We start from the raw sequence: 25,763 nt of genomic DNA, 5'->3' as shown, positions 1-25,763 counted from the left end.
CTTTCATCTACAATTCTGATATAGTAGATCTTTGTCTAGAAACTTTAAATTTTATTTATCTATCTATATATTCACTTCTGAGTAAATACTAGAAGCAGAAGTACACAATTCAAAAGTTACAAATGGAACTCTAAAATCTGTAAAGCTTTGTTGAAAGAAGTCGAAGATGACACAAATGGAAAGACAGCCTGTGCTCAAAGACTGAAAGAGTACTGTTACAATGTCCACACTACCCAAAGTAATCTACACAATCAGTGCAATCCCTATCAAAATGCCAACAGCATTTATCACAGAACTAGGACAAATAATCCTAAAATTTCTATGGAACCACAAAAGACCTCAAATACCCAAAGCAACCTTGACAAAGAAGAACAAAGCTGGAGGCATCAGGATCCCAGATTTCAAGAAATACTACAAAGCTGTAGTCATCAAGACAGTATGGAACTGGCACAAAAACAGATACATAGATCAATGGAACAGAATGGTGTGCCAAGAAATAAACGTACACTTATATCCTCAATTAATCTATGACAAAGGAAGCAAGGATGTTCAATGGGGGAAAGACAGTCTCTTCAATAAGTGATGCTGGAAAAACTGGACCACTTTCTTACATTATATACAAAAATAAACTCAAAATGGATTAAAGACTTAAATGTAAGACCCGAAACCATAAGACTCATAGAAGAAAACATAGTGAGTAATCTCTTTGACATTGATCTTAGCAACATTCTTCTAGATATGTCTCCTTAGGCAGAGGAAACAAAAGCAAAAATAAACTATTAGGACTACACCAGAATAAAAAGCCTTTCCACAAGGTAGGAAACCATCAACAGAACAGAAAGGCAATCTAGTGAATGCAAGAAACTATTTGCAAACTATATACCCAATAAGGGGTTAATAACCAAACTATATAAAGAACTCACATAACACCAAAAAACAATCTGACTGAAAAATGGGCAGAGGACCTGATGAGACATTTTTCCAAAGAAGATACACATATGGCCAAAAGATATGTGAAAAGATGTGCCTAATCATCAGCAGTCATCAGGGAAATGCAAATCAAAACCACAATGAGCTACCATGTCAAGCCTGTCGGAATGGCTAGACTCAAAAAGATAAGAAAAATGCAAGTGTTGGTGAGGATGTGGAGAAAAGGGAACCTTCATGCACTTTTGGTGGGAATGTAATTTGGGACACCCACTGTGGAACACAGTATGGAGGTTCCTCAAAAAATTAAAAAGAGAGATACCACACAGCCCAGTAATTCCACTTCTGGGTATTTACCCAAAGAAACCAAAAATACCTATCTGAAAAGATATATGCATCCCTATGTTTACTGCAGCATTATTTACAACAGCCAAGCTATGGAAGCAACCCAAGCATCTATTGATAAATGAATGAATAAAGAAGATGCAGTATATACACAGAATGAAAACAGGGTATTGTGTTAAGTGAAATAAGTCAGAGAAAGACAAATTATCTTATGATTTCACCTATATTTGGAATCTAAAAAACAAAACAAATGAATAAATACAAACAAAAAGCAGAGAGACCCATAAATACAGAGAACTGAGAGCTGCCAGAGGGGTAGGGATAGGAGGATGGGCAAAGTAGGGGTTAAAGGGGTGGGAGATACAGGCTTCCACTTATGGAGTGAATTAGTCAGGGGGGATGAAAGGTACAGCATAGGGAATAGAGTCCCTGGTATTGTCATACTGTATGGTAACTACACCTGTGGTGATCACAGCATAATGTCTAGACCAGTAGACATTAGCCGATACACCTGCAATTCACATAACATTGTGCAACAACTATACTTCAATTAAAAAATTACAAATAAAAAAACCCCCCAAATCTCCCTTCTATCCTTGTTTGTCTCCAAAGAGTCAGTCACCTATTACGCTGTTCCTAGTTCCTGTCTTTCGAGCAAGATTCTGTGTACATGAGCATATGTACTTTCTAAGCACAAATGACAGCATGATGTCATACAGTTTTTTTTTTTCTTTTTACTTACTATATATCTTGGTGTTCTTTCCCTATCAGTACACACAGAGCTTCCTCATTCTTTTTAGTGACTGCCTAGAGTTCCACTGAAATGGATGAATTATAATGTAACCAGTTCCTTATTGACCCGCACTTAGGTGGATTTCAGTCTTATTACCAATACAAATAAAGCTGCAGCAAATGTCCCTGAATGTTTATTATGTGTCAGTTTATCCACAGGTACCTTCCCCGGAAATGGAACACTTGTGTCAAAATACACACAATTTAAAACATTTATAGTCACGGCCAAATTGCCTTCACTAGACATTTTGTAACCCATACTCACAAGACAAAGCAGTGTTTACACATTCTTAATAATAAAGGGTTAAACCAAAAAAAAAAAAAAAAGTTTTTTCCTAAGTGCCTAGAGGAATACCTGGCACAAAGAGTAAAAGTAATAATTTTAATGAGGACTAGTGTTAAATTTTTGATCTTTGCAAATGCGAGAGGATTTGCCAGACCCTTGAAGAAAGCCTGAAGTCTTTTAAGATTTTTATTTATTTGAGAGAGAAAGGGAGCAGATCAAGAGAGCGCACAGGAACAAAGGAGAGGGACAGAGGAAAAGGCAGAGGCAGGCTCCCCACTGAGGAGGGAGCCTGACGTGGGGCTTGATCCCAGGACCCTGGGATCATGACCCGAACTGAAGGCAGAAGCTTAACCAACTGAGCCACCCAGGTGCTCTGAAGAAAGCCTGAATTCTGAATGAAAAGACCGAGATAAACCAAGAGGAAAGTAAACTCCTTAGGAAACTGAATTCAGAGAAGAAAACTTAAGATAAGCAAACAAGAAAAACAAAACGCCCAAGCCTCCTAATGAGCATCTTTGAGAAAGAGGATGGCACCCATGAAACGGCTCACAGCATTAGGGCGAGGGAAACTGCCTTGCCTCCTCAATTCTCCGAGTCCCAAGTCCTCGACGGCTTACAAGGCACTTGGTGATCTGCCCTTTTCACCCCTCCTCAGCTCTTGACCCCCTTGTTCACCTCCCTCCAACCACAGCCCCAAGCTCTCACGAGAAAACCTGTGCCCTGGCTCTTCACCAAATGTAGGTTGATGTATTCTTTAAAGAGATAAAAGAGAAAGTAGGACTTAGAAAGAGGAAAATGCCTACTTAACATCAGGAGTAGGCAGAGGGAGGCAGGGAGGCAGTTCGAGTGGACTCCTATGTTCCATCAAAACAGGAAGTGAAAAGATAAGGTTTAACATTAATAAGCAAGAAAGAGCAGGATACAAACATTTCTACAGATAATGAAGTAACCACTGCCACTAAAATCAGGTACAGTTAGAAGAAGCTATTGGGGAGGCAGACGGAGAATGGGACAGGGCTGAGTTCATTATAAATTTTAACGCACTGTATTATTCTTTGAACACTTGAAAATATAATAATATCCTTATATGGGCAGCCCGGGTGGCTCAGCGGTTTAGCGCCGCCTTCAGCCCAGGGCCTGATCCTGGAGTCCCGGGATCGAGTCCCACGTCAGGCTCTGCATGGAACCTGCTTCTCCCTCTGCCTGTGTCTCTGCCTCTCTCTCTCTCTCTCTCTGTGTGTGTCTCTCATGAATAAATAGAATATTTTTAAAAATAATAATATCCTTATAAAGAAGATGTAAGGGCAGCCCGGGTGGCTCAGTGGTTTAGCGCTGCCTTCAGCCCAGGGAGTGACCCTGGAGACCCGGGATTGAGTCCTACGTCAGGCTCCCTGCATGGAGCCTGCTTCTCCCTCTGCCTGTGTCTCTGCCTCTCTCTCTCTCTGTCTGTCTGTCTCACATGAATAAATAAAACCTTTTTTTAAAAAAAGATGTATAATATAGCATATATCATAAAAATAGGTGGATATCCTGCTTTCAAATGTTCGAGTTCCTACGCTGTATAACAACCATCCTGCCAGATGCTGCCATATCCAAGGACAGCTCCTACTGGGATTTTTGGTTTAGCACCTAAAGCATGACACAGCTTATAACAGATGTCTATCATACACACAGCACCTTGGGAATTCAGAAATCTAATGGGAAGAGGAGAATCAGAGGAGATCTGTGGAGAAAATAAGTATGACCCTGTGTGCAGGTATGGGGGGAGCAGTATTTCTATTCTCTCTTCACTGTCAGAAATACATTTCAGGGCCAGAAACCAGGAGTGTACATTGTATTTCTATTTGTGTGGTAAATCAATACATAAATAAAAACAATTACATAAATCAGTTCCTTTGGATGGAGAAAATCAAACCCGCCCATTACCACACTGTAGTCATCTCTGCCACCTCTCTACCCAAGGAGACGTATTTGTGCAACCATTATCGGGGAAGGATTGATATTTGAGTGGGGTCGGCATAACTAAGACTTGTAGAAGTACTGGAAGGAAATATGAGGAAAGGCAGCAGCAAAAACATGCAGACAAGGAAAAGTCATACATGCACCAGGAAATCTAGCAGTTTGATCTTTGGAGTACAGGCAGCAGTAACAAGTGGCAGTTCTGTTGTTGGAATGTTTGATTCCTAATAAGAGTCAGCTGCTTTTAGACTTCATTTGGTTGGCAACAGGGATAAAGCAAATATTTTTAAGCAGAAGGAGTCAAAAGGTAGGGTATTAAGGGCCCACCTTTTCCCACACTTCCACTGTGAGGGCCTGAAGAGCTACAGACTTAGGATTAAACTTCATCAGTGGCAGAGCATGGAGTGGGGGTGGGGGCTGAGTGCGAAGGCAAGAAGCAGGAGAGACTGCCTGGGAGAACAATCCAGATATAACACCAGAAGGGAGCAGAGAACAAGCAACACAGAGCAACATCCAAGATAACCCAAGGTTATCTGGGGGATGGAGGAGCTAGGACTGCCACCAACAACTGCAGGGAACACAAAAGGAAATGGAGTTGGGTGGGAGGGATTTTGTGAATCTAGTTTTAGATCTAACAGATGTCTATTGTTAGCAAGGGATATCTAACCTATCGTGAGGAAGCTCTAAAAAACCAAAAGAACCCAGAAGAACAACAGCAAAGAGAGTATCTCACTGCATAGGAGAGGTTTTGCCAGCTGGAAACTCTTTCTGCTGAGTCCCAAGCACATGGCCAAAGCTAAGAGTGACAGCTTGCGTTCCATTGCAATACCAGGCACCAAGGAATGGCTTACCACAGGCCTCCAACTGGCCCCAACACACCTCTTTAAACCATCCAAAGAGCTCCCCTCTGTTTGCATTAAAATAGACAACTATGGGACACCTGGGTGGCTCAGTGGTTGAGCTTCTGCCTTTGGCTCAGGTCGGGATCCCGGGGTCCTGGGATCGAGTCCCCCATCAGGCTTCCCGCAGGGAGCCTGCTTCTCCCTCTGCCTGTGTCTCTGCCTCTTTCTCTCTGTGTCTCTCATGAATAAATAAATAAAAATAAAATGGACATGTATCTGTCCCATGACCAGTCATGTGAGTCATTCTCACCTTTCCACCTTCTCCTAATTTGTTTGCCCAAATCACTCTTTTCTTTCAAGGCCTAAGACAACTCAATTCCAAAAAGGCATTTAATTGTCAGGATTCTCATTGTGACTTCCCAACACTTGAGGAAGTTTTTCTGCCAAAATGAGTGAAGCTCTTGATGCCTTCTAGACTTTCCATACCTCCCAACATGGGAGAATTGTGAAACTTTCCCAAGACTGCCTCCCTGGTCTCCCCATTCTCCTGGTGTCGGTTTTTCGGGGTTTGACACAAGCCCATGAGATGTCCTCTAAAGCCTCTTACAGGCTATCCTATCTCCTCTCCAGCCCACGTTAGTTAGAGTACATCATTGTGAGGCCACCAGCCCTTTCGTCTGAATTCTGTGAATCTCCACCTGGCCTACCTTGGGTGGAACCTGGACGGTACTGTCGCCCTCGTCTAACCTTCTTCCCTACATCCCTGGCACTGGCTGTTTTCTGTGAAAACGGCAGTGAACAGGTTTGGTTTTGCACTGGCCCTGAGGAAATGGGTCAGGAGCTGTGTGGGCAAGAGGGAAGGATGAGAGCCGCTGGAGAACTGAGAATGAATTTCTTTTCAACATTTTTTTATACTAGTAATAAATGCAGTGGAAACAAGAAAAAAAATAATAGTCAGGATTCTGATTCTGAAGGGACAGAAACTCAACTCCAACTAGCTCATGCTTACAAAGGGAAAAAAAGAAAAAGAAAAAAGAAAGAAAAAGAAAACAACCCAAAAGGGCTTTTGTCACTGCTTCAGGATGAAGTCACCAGGGCAGAAGAGCCGCAGCTGCAGATTTTTCCCTCCAACCTCTGAACGCACAGCAGTGACTGCCGGGTTGTCCCTCTGCAAGCCTCTGAGGACACCAATGCCTGAGTCATCCTCCCGGGCCGGCCTCCGTGACGTCATGGCCCTGCTGCAGGGCCCACAATGGTGTCCACTGGGCATCGGACCGCGGCATCTGGATGAGGGCCAAGACCTGCCAGAGTTCTGTCATCTTCCTCTACTTTTCAGAAAGAGGTGTCCGTCCCAGCCACGCTGGTCTTCTGCCGCAGGCCTCGCTCACATCCCGTTCCATCCTCCCTGCGCGCTGGCTCTAGCCTGGCCCATCCTCTCTGCTCCTTCCCAGCTCCCCACAACTACACACTGTTCCATATCTAATTATATACCTTTCTAATACTGGCCTCCATCTCTTTAAGCTCTCGAGTCTGGATACAAGAAACGAATACTTACTGAAAATACAACTTTGAGTATATCTGCACTATGATCAAAAATGAGCACTCTTTTTTTTTTTTTTTTTTTTAAAGTAATCTCTATACCCAATGTGAGGCTTCAACTCCCAACCCGGAAATCCAGAGGCACATGAGCTACGGACCAAGGCAGCCAGGTGCCCCAACAATCGACATTTTAAAAAGGGCTTGGGTTTACATTTTGTTTCAAGCTACATCATAAACTCATTCCCAGGTGTGATTTACAACTTGTGTTGGAAGACGCCCACGTTGAAGGTGGGAGAAGGGAGAAAAAGGCTGTCTTACCACTTTCCCTTACACTGAATCAGCACCGTGTACAAACTTATTCCTCACACGATCACTAGTTAGGTGAGCGATCATTTGAAACCTTGTGGAGATTCAGACCATCTTCATTGATGGACGAGAAGATCGCAAGCAAAATTATAATCAAACTAAGTAACTTCTCAGTAGTGAGACCAAGCACAAATGGAAAAGAATAAAATAAAATGACAAGGAAATACATCAAGGAGACAGCAAGTGACTTTTCCAATTTCCAGGAAAGGCAAATGGATGCTGCGGACAATGAGTTACACTCTGGGCATATAGATAGTATTTTGTAGGTTGCACTGCTCAGTGCTAAAAAAAATTTCTAAAAATATGTTTACTATAGCTCCCTTATACAAGAGTACAATTTTCCTTCTTTTTTTTTTTAAGATTTTATTTATTTATGCACGAGAGACACACAGAGAGAGAGAGAGAGAGAGAGAGAGAGAGGCAGAGACACAGGCAGAGGGAGAAGCAGGCTCCATGCAGGGAGCCCGATGTGGGACTCAATCCGGGTCTCCAGGATGACGCCCTGGGCCGAAAAGGCAGGCACTTAATTGCTGAACCACCCAGGGATCCCTGAGAGTACAATTTTCTCAGGGGCAAAGACTTTAAAATTTTTAAAATTTCTATCTCCACCCCTTTTTTTGAAGTTGTTTTTCTATCAGCAATTGCTAAATGTCAGAATAAGCCACTTTCATGGACCTAAGATATCTTCGAGGATATTTATTAACTCTTTGGCCTGAAGGATGTATATGGGAAATAACTAGATTTTAAGAGCAGAATTAAATATTTAGCAAAACAGAAAGTTAGGAATACAGAAGGGCATGAAATTCAGGGAAGAAAATTTAGAGAAAGTACAATATTAACAAATCTTTAGCTATTATGGAAAATATTCAAAATATCATGAATATTAAGTAAGATCAGAAAGTACCTCAGGTACTTGAGAAGTAACTATAAATTAAAGCCTAGATTATGGGGGAGCAACTGGATCACTGGGAATATATTTATGGGACATAATGCAGAAAAAGAATATGCCATGTGATAAAATAGCCATTTGCAATTACAAGCAATTCTGAATGATAAAAACAAAGCTGTTTTACCTAAATTGGACTTTTAACCGTTCAAATTCACAAATGTGCCTATCGCCCAGAACAGGAATGCGAGAATTTAAGGATAATTAAGAAGTTCTTTCAAGGAGCTTTAAACACCTCTATACCAAAAGAGAGGTGATATCCAAGGTAAACAGCCACATGCATAGTCTTTGAATCTACCACCACATCCTGAACCGGGCAAGGAAGAAGGGAAGAACAAATATTTAAGCACTGTCACCTTCCTCAACAGATTTACTTCTGAAATAAAGACAACTGGCACACGTTTAAAAAAAAAAAAAACTAAACCCACTATTCTATCAAACCCATTAAAACCCAGAATAAAGATGATAATGCAGGTGTGTGGTTCCATCACAGAGTATCAATTTGGAACCACAATTTAAAGGAAAAGAGGACCAAGGACAGTACAAAATTGTGAGGATAAAGGCTTCAGGCAGAAGTCATAAAGAGTTACAGTGTGCAGGACACATAGGTGGCTCAGCGGTTGAGCGTCTGCCTTTGGCTCAAGGTGTGATTCTGGGTCCTGGGATCATGTCTGGCATCGGGCTCCTTGCAAGGAGCCTGCTTCTCTCTTTGCCTAGGTCTCTCATGAATAAATAAATAAAATCTTTTAAAAAAAGTTACCATGTGCAAAGAGAAAGGAACAATTAACATGGGTGTTAGGACTGCCACAGAGAAGGTGTCTGTAGAGCAAAAACCTAAGAAGAGGTGAGTGCAATGATAGAAAATCAAGTGGCTGAGGCCTACATGTGCTGCTGGGAGAGAAGCCTTCAGTTTTTGAGAAAATAACAGGGCCCTGCCCTAAAATGAGGTACAACTTTCTCAAAATGATACTCCTGAGAGGTGCTTGGGTGGTTTGTTGGCTGAGCATCCCACTCTTGATTTTAGCTCAGCTCATGATCTCAGGGTCGTGAGATGGAGCCCCGTGAGACCAGCTCTGTGCTCAGTGGGGAGTCTGCTTGAGTTGTACCTCTCTCTGCCCCTCCAACTCATGCACTCTTTCTCTCACAAATAGATAAATGAAATCTTTTTTAAAAAATGATACTCCTGAGAAAATTGTCCTCTGATACATGGGTACTGGACAAGAGGAATGTGAGGAAGTCTGTATTTATAGGTGCTTTTCCAGCATTGAAAAGGAAAAGGACCAGGTGGTAAGAGGAAAAGGGGGAAACATAGGGACCTCCCTCCCACCCCCACCCAGCAGGACATCACTAGTCAAGGACATGGGCAGAACATGTCTTTATGTGAATATAAATGCCTCCTGAATTAAGTTTCATTTCTCTTGTTACCATGCATGATAGATAGCAACTTTTATTTGGGAGAGAGAGGGAATGTATTGTGCCAGAAATACATGTACTTAACCAGAAGGAAATATTTTACCTATTAATAGCACAGTAACATTAAAAAAAAAAAAAGCAATAAAAAAACCCACAAAACCCCAAGCCAGGGACACTGGAAGCTGCCTTGAAGAGCAATGTTTGTTCTTGTTTTGAGGAGCCCCCACTGTGTCCGTGGAAACAGGCTGTGCTGCTTTGAGCTTCAGCTGCTGGAGGAGGCAATTGGATTTGAAGACTGGAGACAGGAGACAGGAGCTTCCTCCTGCCACCCTGGCTGTCATCTGTGATGACTAAAGTGCTTTCTTTCCTCTTACACCCTTCATTTCCCGGAACTCTTTCTGTTCTACATAGGGGGCGGGAGGAGGGGCAGGGGGGAGATCAAAAGCCAGAGAGCTAAAAGACTCAGGTCCATGGGCATCCCAGCGGAGTTAAAAGTTGCCACAAGAGTCCAAAATAGCACCAGAGAGAGCTCTGGAAAACTGTTTCTCCTTTGTTTTCCCCACTCCAACTCAGCAGTACTACTTCCTCGGGCTTCTGTACTCTGATCTCACGGTTCAGAATTGCATGTATGTGAGGACAGCTCAGGGTGTTCACTGGGCTTTGCCATAAAGGAATTTCCAGAAGTCAGCTTCAGATTAGTCCACATCCCCCTCAGTGATCAAAATAGGCATGGGCCCTTTGGATGTCATCAGTGCCCACGAAAATTCTCTTTGCTTAAATGCTTTATATTACTAAGACTCAGGAGTTATGTGTAATGAAAATTAAGGAGGCTCAACCACTAGACAAAAAAAGGTACTGTTGCTTATTTTGATTTGTTTATAAATTAAATTTTACTTTTTAAAGGTTATTTATTTGAGAGACAGCATGTGAGTAAGGGGGGGGGGGCAGAGGAGAGGGAGAGAAGCAGACTCACCGCTAAGCATGGAGCCCAACGCAGGGCTCAATCTCAGGACCCTGAGATCATGACCTGAGCCGAAATCAAGAGTTAGATGCTTAACCGACTGACTGCACCAACCAGGCTCCCTTTTAAAAAAATGCAACATCCATAGATTAGAGAAAACCATATTTCTATAAGACGCTTTGGTTTAACTAAAACACTTCCAAACTAAATACCTCCTTAAGCAAAGAACAGTTCATATTACCTTATGGCAAAAAATTTAAAAAGAGTACATCTTTGGTTATTTTGAGTTTCAAGATTCAAAACTATTATTATTTTTTAAAGATATTACTTATTTATTCATGAAAGACACAGAGAGAGGCAGAGACACAGGCAGATGGAGAAGCAGGCTCCCTGCGAGGAGCCTGATGTGGGACTTGATCCCAGGACCCCAGGATCACGCCCTGAGCCAAAGGCAGACACTCAAACTGTTGAGCCACCCAGGTGTCCCTCAAGATTCAAAATTATTAATGTAACCTGCTCATGAAAGTAAACCCATTAACTGTCTCTTATCTGTGTTTTTCTCCCCCTGGAATCTATCCCTGTGTTTAACATGTATCACTGTCAGAAAATTATTTGATATTTATATCATAATATATCACATATGATATAAAATAGCATATATCATATTAATATGATACAATTAAATACATAATATATAATAATTGTTATTACATGTATCAAAATATGTAATAATTATCAAGTAACTTACTGCTATTGAGAAGGAATGTTTATCCCAGTATTTCTAAGATACGCAACTTTCATAGGATAGAAGAATTAGAACTAGTGTAATTTTTACATGAAAATTAGTACCTCTTCCAAGAAAATAGAAGCAGTAAGCCTAAATAGATAAAAACAAAACAAAACAAAAAAAAACAAAACAACAACAAAACTCACAACCCTGAGATCAAGACCTGAGCTGACATCAAGAGTCGGAGGCTCAAGTGACTCAGCCACCCAGGCGCCATGAAATACATTTTATTTTATTTTATTTTATTTTATTTTATTTATTTTATTTTTTATTTTTTATTTTTTTATGATAGTCACAGAGAGAGAGAGAGAGAGAGAGAGAGAGAGGCAGAGACACAGGCAGAGGGAGAAGCAGGCTCCATGCACCGGGAGCCCGACGTGGGATTCGATCCCGGGTCTCCAGGATCGCGCCCTGGGCCAAAGACAGGCGCCAAACGGCTGCGCCACCCAGGGATCCCGAAATACATTTTAACAAATCTTGTATCTGACATCCTTATTTCCTGTTCTTAATTTCTCCCACCACAGATATGCATCTTCTTTACCTGTGCTGAAAATATATTGCTTCACCAAATACCTGTTCTCTGCCTCCGCCCTCTCCTTTGCCACCCCATATAGGATTTTCCAAATGATTTAAATTTGCACTGCGATTCTCAAAGAGCATGCACACCCACGCCGTGCATGGGCCCATACCAGCCCTCGTGAAAACTGTCCGAGGCGAGGGTATAGGACACCCATTATCCATATGTCACAAGTAAGGAAACTATGGAAGGGCCCTGAGGGACTACACAATAATCTGAGTGCCTAGAACCCCCATTACTCCCACACCTTGATTATCGGTTTCCCACCAAACTCATTCAGACACCAAGACCTGTGAAATTTACCTTCTTAATATTTTCCAGTTACGCCCCTGCCTGTTCTTTCCTGGTTCTTCTGGCTTCACTGGGGTCCTCCATGTCCTCTGCCTGGACCCCACTCTACCTTGCTACCTCATCTGAGCTATGAGAGACACTTCCTCCATCTCACTTCCTCTGTATGGAAGATCACGTTACCCTGTGATCTTGAAAAAACCCCAATATGGTATGACAGTCACATCATCTCCCCACCCCCACCCCACTGAAACCCTTCCGGACCTCCAGCGCCTCCAGGATGCAGCTGGAGATGAATTAGGGAGGCCCTCTGCAATTTGGAACCTCCGTCTTTGGATTTTAACCTCCTGCCATGTTGCCCCAATCATGTGCTTGGGCTTCCTAAGCCGTCTTTCTTGGGCCTGGCAAGCACTGATTATTTTCCAAGATTAGCTTTGGTGGGACCTCATCCTATAGAGAACCTTGCCCAGTTCCTTGTGTGCCCTAAGGACTGACTCTTCTTTTTAAAATGCTCCTCCTGGGATGCATAGGTGGCTCAGTGGTTGAGCGTCTGTCTTTGGCTCAGGTCATGATCCCGGAGTCCTGGGATCGAGTCCCGCATTGGGCTCTCCGTGGGGAGCCTGCTTCTCCCTCTGCCTATGTCTCTGCCTCTCTCTCTGTGTCTCTCATGAATAAACAAAATTTTAAAAGATAAAATAAAATGCTCCTTCCCAGCACCCTATAAGGTATGACTGCCAAGACAACCGCATGCTTTAATGAGGGGTTTGTTTTAAAATTGTGACTAGCTACAGTTTACTTGTCTTTTCCCCCCTTGGGCCATAAGCTCCTGATGGGCAGGGTCCACGGTTTTCTGTATCCCTTAAGTGCTCTCCTCATTTCCCTGAAGTACTTCACATTCCATAAATCAGCCCTCAAGAGGCCAGGCATTCAGATTTCTAGCCCAGAGCCCTTTCTGGCTACACCAGACAGCATAAATAGCAACAGGAAGGGACGTACTTCACTTGGGATTCCTGGACCTGGGAAGACTGGCATGGGAAAGGTCAGAGAAATTTTCTGCTGGGGGAGAGGGGGTGGATCCTGTTCTGGCAAACCTGGACCAAACTAGTCAGGGGTGGTTTTAGTGAGGCAATGGTGTGCCCTTCCAGTTCTTCCAGGCAAAGATTGACAAAATGATACAGCAAATATTTGTGGGTCAAGAAGGTACATTTCCATCGAGGAAGCTTTACTGTTTCTTTCCAGGAAACTGGGTGAAAGGCAGTGGCGTCAGCCTCACCAAGCCCATATGGGCTCATCATTGCTGTTGGAAGAGGCCATCACACCTTAGTTGGCTTTATTTTCTTAAGAGTCTAAAGGGCAATGCTTAGATATTGCTGATTCCAAGAAACTGGAAGAACACAAGATTGCTTTTCTTCATTTTACACCTCTGAAATGGATAAGGCTCAAGGAAAAGAATCTGTTACATGATCTGTGGCTTCCTAAGAGCAGCCCAATGCATGGTTTCTGGGACTGGCATCTTCCTAAGGGATGTTTATCATATTTCAGTGTCTGAATGAGAGCCTAAGCTTTCTTGCCTCCACTCCGGGTCCCCCCCTCCCACAGCATGTACTACAAACCTGCACTGCATAGAGCTGCTCTCTGTCCTATCATGCTTTAATTTAGAAAATATTTTTTCCATTTTTAAAAATTTGGAGGAAAGAAGTTTATGGTAGTATATGCATTTTCTGTTTGACTAATGAAGCTAGGTGGTGTTCATAAAGAGAATAGTGACAATGTTTGAAGATCAGTCCTAGATCTCATTAGAAAAACTCAGGCTGATCTATTTTGGGGGATTAATACTTAGTTTATATCACAGCTGGCTGGGTAATTAAAAGTTCCCACTTCTTTTCATAAATGATTAGAAAAAAATTCCAACTACTTACTATGAAAGTTTTATGATATATACAAAGTAGACAAAAGAATGATTATTTACTCATGGCTAATCTGGTTTCATCTATGTCTCTCCCTCTCCTCCCAACTCCCACTTATTTTGAAGTAAATCCCTATATTATCACTGCATCTGTAAGTTGAATACAAAAAAAAATAAACACAGTATCAACGTCAAACCCCAAAAGGATTAACAACTGTCACTGATTAAAAAAATAAGTGAGGGACACCTGGGTGGCTCAGTCAGTTAAGTGTCTGACTTCGGCTCAACTCAGGATCTTGGGGTCCAGGGATGGAGTCCTCCATGGGGCTCCCCGCTCAGTGGGGAGTCTGCTTCTCCCTCTCCCTCTCCCTGTGCCCTTCCCCCTACTCATGCTCTCTCATAAACAAACAAACAAACAAACAAATAAATAAAATCTTTTTTAAAAAGTGAAATCCATTGTTTAGGGAAAGTATTAGCATTGTGTATTATTATTATTGAAGAGTAGTAGGCCATATCACCCCAAAAGATGCTGCTTCGGTATGTGGTCTATTTTGAGCTGTAGGCATTTAAAGGAGAAAAAAAAAAAAAAAATAAAGGAGAGAAAATGCACAGACAGGCTTGCTCTGAACGTCCCTTCCCTGCCTAAAGATAGATTCTCCAGAAGGAATTTCCTGGGAGTTTCATCAACCACAAAGGATTGACTCATCACCAAAGAATAGACTAGAAGTTCACACCCACACCGACAATCTGTCATAAATTGTCATATCTCCTGCCTATTCTTCTTCAGGCCCTTCTTTCCTAAAAATCATTTACTCTCCTCTGAGAGGCTCACATCCTCCCTCCCCCTTCTCTATAAAGATGGTATTTAATACTAACTTCTAAAGCCACCTCTTTTTGAGTTACTCATACTTCCCTGGCTATCTCCCACGTGTACATAAGGTAAACATGTTAATAGTGTTCTTGTGAATCTACCTTTTATTATGGGAGACTCAGCTAAAGACTCAGAGGAGTAGAGGGAAAATTATTTTTCCAGTACATAGGGTTAGAGTGAAATAAATCATCTCTAGGCACATGCTGGATATTGGGACTATCCAACAGGGGATTTGGAAGAGTTCACATACCCTGCATCAGTATATAAGGCTGTTGCCGGCTTGGCCATAGCAAGTAACCCTATGATATCTTCATGTTCTGGACTCTCTTTTTTGGGGGGGCCTAGTTGCTCTGGCTACTCTGGGGAAAACAGAAATAGTTCCTAATCCCAACACCTGGGCCAAATTAGGTCTTCTTGGGGATGAAGGAAAAGAGACTTGCAATTACACAGGTCATCAAGAAGCTGGTTGTCACTGTGAGCAAAATGTATCTAATTGGATGAGCCCTCATGACAGGAGTTGGGATATTAGTGCCACATTCATATCCTGCCTGCAGCTCATGCTGCACCTGCTCCTCTCTACCATCCCCCAACCCCTGCCTTTCAACACCCAAGGGATGTTCTTGAGAGAAACGTGCTGCTCAGCAGACACATGTGGTGTGAGCCATTTCCTCTGGCTCATCAATCCCATTTGTCAGTGAGGCCTTGGGCTGTGCTGGTACTTGGGAGTTGTCTAGGCTTTTCCATAGATGCACTTATTGGTCTTTGAGAATTTGTAGGATTAGGTCAGCCCTCCTGGGCACAAAAAAATGATGGAAAGTTAAGCATCTAAAAAGCAAGCAGTATGTGGGTTTGAAACAAAATACGGCATTCTAGGTGCAATGATCAGCTCTCTCTCAAAAGTACTTGGTGCTCAGACTTTGTCAATCATAAATATATACCACAAATGACAATTGCCCTTTTATCTTTGCAAGAAGTTAGTTCTTGCCAATTCTTAGAACAAAAACCCTAGAGTCCTGTTCATGAAAAAGAGCTACCCTCTCCTTGAAAGGCTTCACATACCAAACTATCAGGTTATCCTAGAAAGAATGCTGAGGAAATGTATTTTCTAAGCTGAAGGCTAGCTAATTTTAAAAGCAGCTACTTGCACAGTAAAGTTGGCTAATCATGGGAGATAATGGGTAGCCTGTTTTGTAGTAGACCTGAATCTCCTCCCCACTATCCCTGCTTGCTCCTCCAGTCCCCACCCCATTATGCACCCCTACATCTCTTTGGAATAATCTCTAAAAAAGTAAGCCAGAAAAAGAAATAATAAAAATAAAATAAAAAGGTAAGCTAGAACCGGGGAGGGGGTACTAGAAGGCATCTGTCTCTAGTCTTACTGTTATGAATGTAATACCAACACATGAAGTCACTGGTGGCATCTTCCCACCACAGCTGAGAGAAGGCTGGTTTCATGGGGGGAGGGGAGGTTGGGAGGGAGTAGGTGTCCAGGTAAAGGGGGTCTTTGGAGACAAAAGAGGAGGAAGATGGGAAAGAGAGTGCGAGTGAGCAGGCTCTACAGCCTCAAGTTTTTGCCTGGAGGGCCTGGTTTTCTTACTAATTAATGGGAGCCTGGCTTAAGACTCGAACACACAGACTGAAACAGCACTTACCAAAACCAGGACAGAGAATACAAATAAAGCTGAAGCACTTTCTTCTCTTCCACAACAGGCCATTTTAGGTAGGCTTGAGCCATATGGTTTCTGGTAAAATCTGTCTGTGAACTCCATAAATTAGTGATTCTGAAAGTGGGGCCTAAGCACCTTATATGTCAGAACCACCTGGGAGATGGTGGGTGGGCTGTAAAAATGAACATTCTTAAATGAACATTCTACTTCATGCCATTTTTTTTCTTTTTTCTTTAGAGAGGGAGGGCAGAGGTAGAGGGAGAAAGAGGATCTTAGGCATGAGTGGGGAGCCTGCCGTTAAGGCTCAGTCTTACCTCCCTGAGATCATGAGCTGAGCCGAAATCAAGAGTGGGATGCCTAACCAACTGAGCCCCCCAGGTGCCCCTACTTCAAACCTTTTTAAGATTTCAGTTTTATACCCACTAAAATACTTAAACTACGGAGGTGAATGTAAACGAAGCCAAAGATTATTAGGCCAAGTGAGAAGCAAATCAGTTATGTCTGATTCTTTGACCCAGTGATCCTTTAATGTGGGCTGGGAAAGAGGAGTATATTTATCAGCACAAACCAGTACTTCTAGAAAAATAATCCCCATTAATGATGAATATGTAATGCCACCCTCAGGAATGAAGTTTCTATATTAGTTAAATGCATTATCGAAAATCAAAATACAAATCATGTTTGAATTTTCTTTGGGAGATAAAATTACTAGTGATTTTTCTTTTATTTTTTTGCTATGATCTGTGGTGGTCAAGGTTTTACTACCATCAGCTTGTTCTAATCACATATGTTAATTTGTTTAAAATGTATTTTAAAAAGAGAAGAAAAAGGACAACAATGGATTTTGGGACACCAGTTATGTTCAAGGTCTTAAACCAGAGCAGATTTCAAGTAAATGTTTAGAGAGGGGTTTTAAACACAAGGCTCACATGAAAATCTCTGTTTTACAATGCATAAATTTGAATATAACTTGGAAAGTACGCTTTAAATAGAGTTTTTGAATGAGTTTGTTTCAAAATTATGAGTAATGTAAATAATCACTTAAATAAGGTGGTTGGCGATGAGATCGGGTGTTAACAGGTAAGATGTGCTGAAGTTAAATCCTAGAGCTTGAGAATCTGTCATAAGCCACGAGTCTACCTTCTACCATTTAGATTTAGCCTGGATGTTCTACAAGCTTATTCTTTCAGAGGAATTTTAGATTCAGTCTGTAATGTTGGAGAGAGTCACTGAAATTCAGTCTGAACTTAAAATATAAGGAATACAACTATCTTTATGATGTTAAGTTTTCCTTTCAAACAAGGTAAACTTTTCTATTAATTATCTCCTGTAGTAGCTATATTGTTTTTAAGTCCTCTTAAACTTATTTCTGGTTATTTCATACTTCTTGTTGCTTGTCTGTACTTTTTCCTCCAATTTGTTTTTTATATTTGTTTCTGTTGGTAAGATAGGTAATTGATTAAAATATTTTCTGATGACCAGCCAACCTATTAACTATTCTTATTTTTAATTGTGTTAGTCCCCTGGAGTTTAAAAAATAAAGTCTATTTTCAGTTCTACTCAGCATACGAAGTCCAACCTCCTGTGGGTTAGTCTTGACAGAGCTGCATTTAATGTTCCTTATTGCCTACACTCTCCAACATACGGACCTCTTCCCTTTCTTGAGAACTTTGAAACTTAGATCTTTCGATGTTCACGTGAATGCCATCCAACCACTTGGCTCTCTCCAGCTGTCTGCCTGTAATCTTCTATCATTCTAGCTCCTGCCCCTGCCACTCCTGCCACAGGTATTTTTTGGCCTCAGACACAGATAACAATCTTTGATATTCCATATTCTCCTAGGCTGATCAATGCCGTTTGGACTTTTTTCCTCAAGCAGCTCAGATCACCTCTGTGACTGATTCACTTTCTGTTTCTGGATATACCAGTCCTCCTGCCAGCATCAACACCCCAAGCTCAGCTCAACATCAGTCTTTTTACTTTCTCAACCCTGGGCTGTAAGCACTGCTAAAGGGGGAATATGAGCCCTGACTGTGGATTAATGCTGCTGTCATGGGACTATCAGCAACCCTTGGCCATCCTCTCCTCCTATTCCCTCAGCCTGCTTTCTAAATACTCTCCATGCCATCAAGTGCCTAGCCATACACAACCTATACCTCTGGATGAAAAGACCCACATCATGACTTAGCTAAGAAAACAGAAAACTGAAGTATTCAGAGAAGCACACCCATATGTGTTCCCCTGACCTACAATGGTATCTGTACCTACTGCATCTGTGTGTTCTCCCAGTTTCAGAAGACAGGGCACTCTTCTAGTGATGTTCAAGCCTATTTTCCCATATCTCTGGGTTTGTTCTAGCATTCCACCTTTGTGCTCCATCTTCATCTTTCCCCTCTCTGCTGGCTTTCTTGCAGTTTATGGACAACATCACATTTAAAAACCAAAACCTTGAGAAGAGTGCAAGATGGTGGAGGAGTAGGAGACCTTAGTTTGTCTGGTCCCAGGAATTCAGCTAGGTAGCTATCAAATCACTCTGAAGACATGAGAACTCAACCAGAGATCTAAGAAAAGAATTGCTGCAATTCTACAAATAGAAAAGTGACCACTTTCTGCAAGAATGACAAGATGGAAAAACTCACCTCAAAAAAGAGAACAAGAGGCAGTACTGACTGCCAGGGACCTAATCAGTATGGGTATAAGTAAGATGTCGGAACTAGAGTTCAGAATAACAATTATAAAGAATTAAAAAAATACATCAATAATAATACAACAATAGTAGGGGGCTTTAATCCTCCACTCACTGCAATGGGCAGATCATCTGAGCAGAAAATCAAGGAAACAAGGGCTTTGAACTCAAATATGTGTAGGCTAAAGAGCATCCTACTGAAGAAGGAATGGGTCGACCAGGAGGTCAAAGAAGAATTTTAAAAGTTCATGGAAACAAATAGAAATGAAAACACAACTGTTCAAAACCTTTGGGATGCAGCAAAGGCAGTCCTAAGAGCGAAGTATATAGCAATACAAGCCTTTCTCAAGAAAAAAGAAAGGTCTCACATTCACAACATGACTTTACACCTAAAGGAGATGGAAAAAGAACAGCAAATAAAGCCTAAACCCAGCAGGAAAAGAGAATTAATAAAGATTAGAGCAGGAATCAATGAAAGAAACCAAAAGAACAGTAGAACAGGTCAACAAAACTAGGAGTTGGTTCTTTGAAAGAATTAATAAGTTCAATAAACCCCTGGTCAGACTTATCAAAAAGAAAAGAAAAAGGACCCAAATAAATAAAATCATGAATGAAAGAGGAGAGATCAAAACCAACACTGAAGAAATATAAAAATATAAACATTTTAAGAACATATTATGAGCAACTATATGCCAACTAATTAGGCAATCTGGAAGAAACAGATGCATTCCTAGAGACGCATAACTACCAAAACCGAAACAGAAAGAAATAGAAAATCTAAACAGACCCATAACCAGCAAAGAAGTTGAAGGAGTAATAAAAAAAACTCCCAAAAAACAAGAGTCCATGGCTGGATGGCTTCCCAGAGGAATTCTACCAAACACTTTTTTTTTTTTTTTAAAGACTGTATTTGTTTGAGAGAGAGAGAGAGAACACGAGTGGGGTGAGGAGCAGAGGGAGAAGCAGGCTCTGTGTTGAGGAGGGAGCCCGATGGTAGGCTCGATCCCAGGACTCTGGGATCATGACCTGAGCCAAAGGCAGACACTTAACTAAGCCACCAAGGTGCCCCTTTACCAAACATTTAAAGAAGAATTAATACCTATACTTCTGAAGCTGTTTCAAAAAAATATAAATGGAAGGAAAACTTCCAAACTCCATGAGGCCAGCATTACCTTGATTCCCCAAGCCAAAGACCCCACCAAAAAGAATTACAGACCAATATCCCTGATGAATATGGATGCAAAAATTCTCACCAACATACTAGCCACTAGAATCCTACAGTACATTAAAAAGGATTATTCACCATGACCAAGTGAGACTCATTCCTGGGCTGCAAGGGTGGTTCACTACATTAATAAAAGAAAGGACAAGAACCATATGATCCTCTCAATAGATGCAGAAAAAGCATTTGACAAAGTACAGCATCCTTTCTTGATTAAAACTCTTCATGGTGTAGGGATAGAGAGAACATACCTCAGTATCATAAAAACCATATATGAAAAGCCCACAGTAAGTATCCTTCTCAATGGGAAAAATTGAGAGCTTTTCCCCTAACGTCAGGAATGTGACAGGGATGTCCACTCTTGCTACTGTTGTTCAACATAGTACTAGAAGTCCTAGCTTCAGCAATCAGACAACAAAAAGATATAAAAGTCATTCAAATAGGGAAAGAAGTCAAACTCTCACTCTTTGCAGATGACATAAACTCTGTGTGTAAAACCCAAAAGACTCCACCTCAAAATTGCTAGAACTCATACAGAAATTCAGCAAAGTGGCAGGATATAACAATAATGCACAGAAATCAGTTGTATTTCTATACACTAATAATGAGACAGAAGAAAGAGAAATTAAGGAGTTGATCCCATTTACAATTGCACCGAAAACTATAGGATACATAGGAATAAATCTAACCAAAGAGTCAAAGAGACAAAGGAATAAACCTAACCAAAGACATCCTTTGAAAGAAGGATGAAAGAAATTGAGGAAGACACAAAGAAATGGAAAAATGTCTCACACTCATGGAATGGAAGAACAAATATTGTTAAAATGTCTATTCTACCTAGAAGAATCTATACATTCAATGCAATCCTTATCAAAATACCATCAACTTTTTTTCACAGAGCTGGAACAAAGAATCCTAAAATTTGTATGGAATCAGAAAAGACCCCAAATAGCCAGAGGAATATTGAAAAAGAAAAACCAAAGCTGGTGGCATCACACTGACAGACTTCAAGCTGTATCACAAAGCTGTAATCATCAAGACAGTCTGGTACTGGCACAAAAAAACAGACACATAGCTCAATGGAACAGAATAGAGAATCCAGAAATGGACCCTCAACTCTATGGTCAACTCATCTTTGACAAAGTGGGAAAGAATATCCAATGGAAAAAAGATGGGTCTCTTTAACAAATGGGTGTTTGGAAAATTGGATGCATGCAGATGCATGAAACTGGGCCATTTCCTCACACCATACATTAAAAAAGACTCCAAACAGATGAAAGACCTAAAAATGACACAGGAATCTTTCAAGATCCTAGAGAACACAGGCAGCAACTTCTGTGACCCAGGCCACGGCAACCTTTTGCTAGACACGTGTCCAAAGGTGAGGGAAGCCAAGACAAAAATGAACTACTGGGAATTCATCAAGATAAAAAGCTCTTGCACAGCAAAGCAAATAGTCAACAAAACCAAAAGACAACCAACAAAATGAGAGAAGATATTTGCAAGTAACTTATTTGATAAAGGGCTAGTATCCAAAGTCTATAAAGAACTTAATGGGGGGAAAAAAAAAAGAACTTAATGAACCTGGGATCTCTACGTGGCTCAGTGATTGAGTGTCTGCCTTCGGCCCAGGGCATGATCCCTGAGTCTTGGGATCGAGTCCCACCTTGGGCTCCTTAATGGGAGCTTGCTTCTCCCTCTGTCTGTGTCTCTGCCTCTCTGTGTCTCTCATGAATAAATAAATAAAATCTTAAAAAAAAAACAAAAAAAAAAAGAACTCAACGAACTCAATATCCAAAGGACAAATAATCCAATCAAGACATGGGCAGAAAACATGAACAGACATTTCTCCAAAGAAGATATACAAATAGACCAATAGACACATGAGAAAATCCTCCACATCACATGCCATCAGGGAAATATAAATCAAAACCATAATGAGATACCACATCATTTGGATCAGAATGTCTAAAATGAACGAGTCAGGAAATAGCAGATGTTGGCAAGGATGCCGAGAAAGGGGAACTCTTGTACACTGTTGGTGGGAGTGCAAGCTAGTGCAGTCACTCTGGAAAAGAGTTATGGAGGCTCCTCAAAAACTTGAAAATAGAGCTACCCTGTGACCCAGCAATTGCATTATTGGGTATTTACCCCAAAGATACAAATGTCGTTATCTGAAGGGGCACCTGCACCCCAATATTTACAGCAGCGATGTCTACAATAGCCAAACTATAGAAAAGGCCCAGATGTGCATTGACAGATGAATGGATAAAGAAGATGTGGCATATATATATACACACAATGGAATACTACTCAGCCACCAGAAAGAACAAAATCTTGCCATTTGGAATGACATAGATAGAACTAGAAGGTATTATGCTAAGTGAAATAAGTCAGTCAGAGAAAGACAATTATCATATGATCTCACTCATGTGGAATTTAAGAAACAAAACAGAGGATCATAGGGGAAGGGAGGGAAAAATAAAACAAGACAAAATCAGAGAGGGAGACAAACTATGAGACTTTTTTTTTTTTTTTGAGACTCTTAATCATAGGAAACTGAGGGTTGCTAGAAGGGAGGGGCGTGAAGATGGGGCAACTGGGTCATGGACATTAAGGAGGGCATGTGATGTCATAGCACTGGGTATTATATAAGACTAATGAATCACTGACCTCTATGTGTGAAACTAATAATAAACTATATGTTAATTAACTGAATTTAAATAAAAGAATAAATGGACATATCATCCATGATGAAGCTGAGACAAAGAAAGGCTCATCTCTGAGCCCATACACAGCCTTAAGCCCTCAGTTCCCAAACACAGGCTCTGCTTCTGAATCTAGTGATTCTTTGACAGTCTTGGTCCAGCTTCAGTCATGAACAGATGTGGGGATAAAAACCCAGTTCTGATCGTGTAACTGCTCCAGAATGGTCAATATCTTTCTACTTTTTTCAAAATAAATTTCTAATGTCTTTGCATGGGGGAAAAAAAACACAACCAAAACCTTGTACTGATATTACCTAGAATTTATTTATTTTTTATTTTTTTAAAAGATTTTACTTGTTTATTCATACGAGATAGAGAGAGAGGCAGAGACATAGGCAGAGGGAGAAGCAGGCTCCTCACAGGGAGCCCGATGAGGGACTCAATCCTGGAACCCTGGGCTCACACCAAGCCAAAGACAGATGCTCAACCGCTGAGCCACCCAGGCATCCCTATTAACTAGAATTTAAATTAAAAACAACAACAACACATCTCCCTTTGACCTCACTTCCTCTAGTTACCTCCCTCTCTTTCCTTCACTTCTTTTCTTCTTTTTAAGATTTTATTTATTTGAGAGAGACAGAGATCGCAACTGAGATAGCACAAGTGGGGGGAGTAGGGAGAAGGAGGAAGAGGGAGAATCAGGTTCACCACTGAGCAGGGAGCCCGATGTGAGGCTCCATCCTCAGAGCCTGAGATCATGACCTGAGCTTAAGGCAGATGCTTAACCAACTGAGCCACCCAGGCACCCCTCTTCCCTTCATTTCTCTGTGGACTCTTGAAGCTAAAGCCTACCCGTGCAGTGTCTGCTTCTTCATTTCCCATTAACCCGAATCACTACAATCTGACCTCCATTTCCAATGCTCCACCAAAATTACTCTGGCAGAGTTCTCCAGGGGTCTCTGTGTTGCTAAATGCTCCTGCTATCTCGGAGAGTCTCCTTCTCTTGATATGTTTTTCATGATTCTATTCCATGCATTTAATTTTATTACTGTTTTGTGTTCTGCTATGCCACTTATTTTCCATCACCTTTAGGGCCTCTTCTTTTGTCCTTCATTCTAACATAAAATTATTCCTAAGGCTTTCTCTTTGGGATTCTACTCTTCTCTCCATTGGAAAATCCCAACCATTCTCATGATTACTTACTCAGAGTCCACACTGAGCTACTTTCTCCTCTGCTATTCTCTTAAAAATAACTTGTACATATTCTTATTTATCACAACAGATTGAAATTCATATTTAATGTTATATTAAGATAGTGTTCAAGTGGGGATCCCTGGGTGGTGCAGCGGTTTAGCGCCTGCCTTTGGCCCAGGGCGCGATTCTGGAGACCCGGGATCGAATCCCACGTCGGGCTCCTGGTGCATGGAGCCTGCTTCTCCCTCTGCCTGTGTCTCTGCCTCTCTCTCTCTCTCTCTCTCTCTCTGTGACTATCATAAATAAATAAAAAATTTAAAAAAAAGATAGTGTTCAAGTTATAGTGAAATCTGGTCTAGAGGGCAGGATCCAAGTCTAATACAACCTAAAATCCTTATAACATGGTACTCTGAAACCAAATAAAGGAAACTTCATGGAAAATCAAGTCAGGAGGCCAGAAGGCAGGGAACTCAAAGTTGAACCACTAGTTGCCCCACTCTGCAGACCCAACTGAGAGAGATAGACCTTGCGTTCCCAAAAGGAAAAAGCCTGCTTTACTATCACAGTGGAAGGAAGGAAGATTTTCTCCTTACCTGGCAACAGCTCAATCAATCAGAGCCTGCCACCAATCAGCCAATGAGAAGCCACTATATTTCAAATTCCCAGTTTACACCAATGGCCTTTTTGTTTATGACAGCACCACCCAACTCCCCCTTTTCCTTTGTAAAGGAATGTTCCTTTCCTTTGTTCTCTGTACTTGCCTGCGGCTTTTGCTATAGCTTGCCTGTCCCAGATTGCAGTTTCTCTGCTGTTCCTGAGTAAATCCATTCTAATGGTTAAAAAACTGGCTATTTTACTTGCAGGGTAGACAGTATAGTACCTAGCAATAGTGAGCCCTCAGAATATGTGTGTTAAGTTCAACTACTGGTGTAATTAAGAGTCCTTAAAGAATATAAAGTGCTTTAGGGGCACCTGGGTGGCTCAGTGTTGAGTGTCTGTTATTGGCTCAGATCATGATCCCTGGGGGTCCTGGGATCAAGTCCCACATTGAGTTCCCCACAGGGAGCCTGCTTCTCCCTCTGCCTATGTCTCTGCTTCCCTGTGTCTCTCATAAATACATTTTAAAAATCTTAAAAAAAAAAAAAAGAATATAAAGCACTTTAAAATTCTATAATGATTAAGTTGAAGTGATCAGCAAATATGCCCCAACTTCATTTCAGAGCAAAAAAGTCTTTGAACCTTAAATTGTCATCTGTCTTCGGGTGCGATATATCATTATTTTCAGACCTGAACTAGGGACAGAAGCTTGCAATTCTACTGACAAGAAGTTTGGTCTCCATTTGTGTTATAGGTTTGACATGAAGTTCCTTTGGTAGATATTTCTACTATGACTGGTCCAGTAAGCACTGTGACCCTCTCAGCTGCAGCCAAAGGGCAAAGCAGGGATGTCCAAATGCAACATGAATGACAGTTTAGGTATG

At 41.4% G+C, this 25,763-nt stretch overlaps 1 protein-coding gene across 8 annotated transcripts in view; it reads right to left on the bottom strand.

Moving 5' to 3' along the window:
* Positions 1-25,763, bottom strand: part of GRAMD2B (GRAM domain containing 2B) — a 110,046-nt gene that overhangs the window by 33,575 nt on the left and 50,708 nt on the right. The window contains exon 1 of one of the 8 annotated variants that reach the window (XM_077911469.1): positions 12,044-12,062. The exons of the other annotated variants lie outside the window; for them this stretch is intronic. The gene's annotated coding sequence lies outside the window, so the exon portion shown is untranslated. Of the gene's footprint in view, positions 1-12,043; positions 12,063-25,763 lie in introns of those variants that run through there. 8 annotated transcript variants of the gene reach the window in all.

This window comes from Canis aureus, chromosome 10, assembly GCF_053574225.1.
Source record: "Canis aureus isolate CA01 chromosome 10, VMU_Caureus_v.1.0, whole genome shotgun sequence".
Classification (NCBI taxonomy): domain Eukaryota; kingdom Metazoa; phylum Chordata; class Mammalia; order Carnivora; family Canidae; genus Canis; species Canis aureus.
The sequence above is the reverse complement of the archived record's forward strand: the minus strand, read 5'-3'. Positions and strand labels throughout refer to the sequence as shown.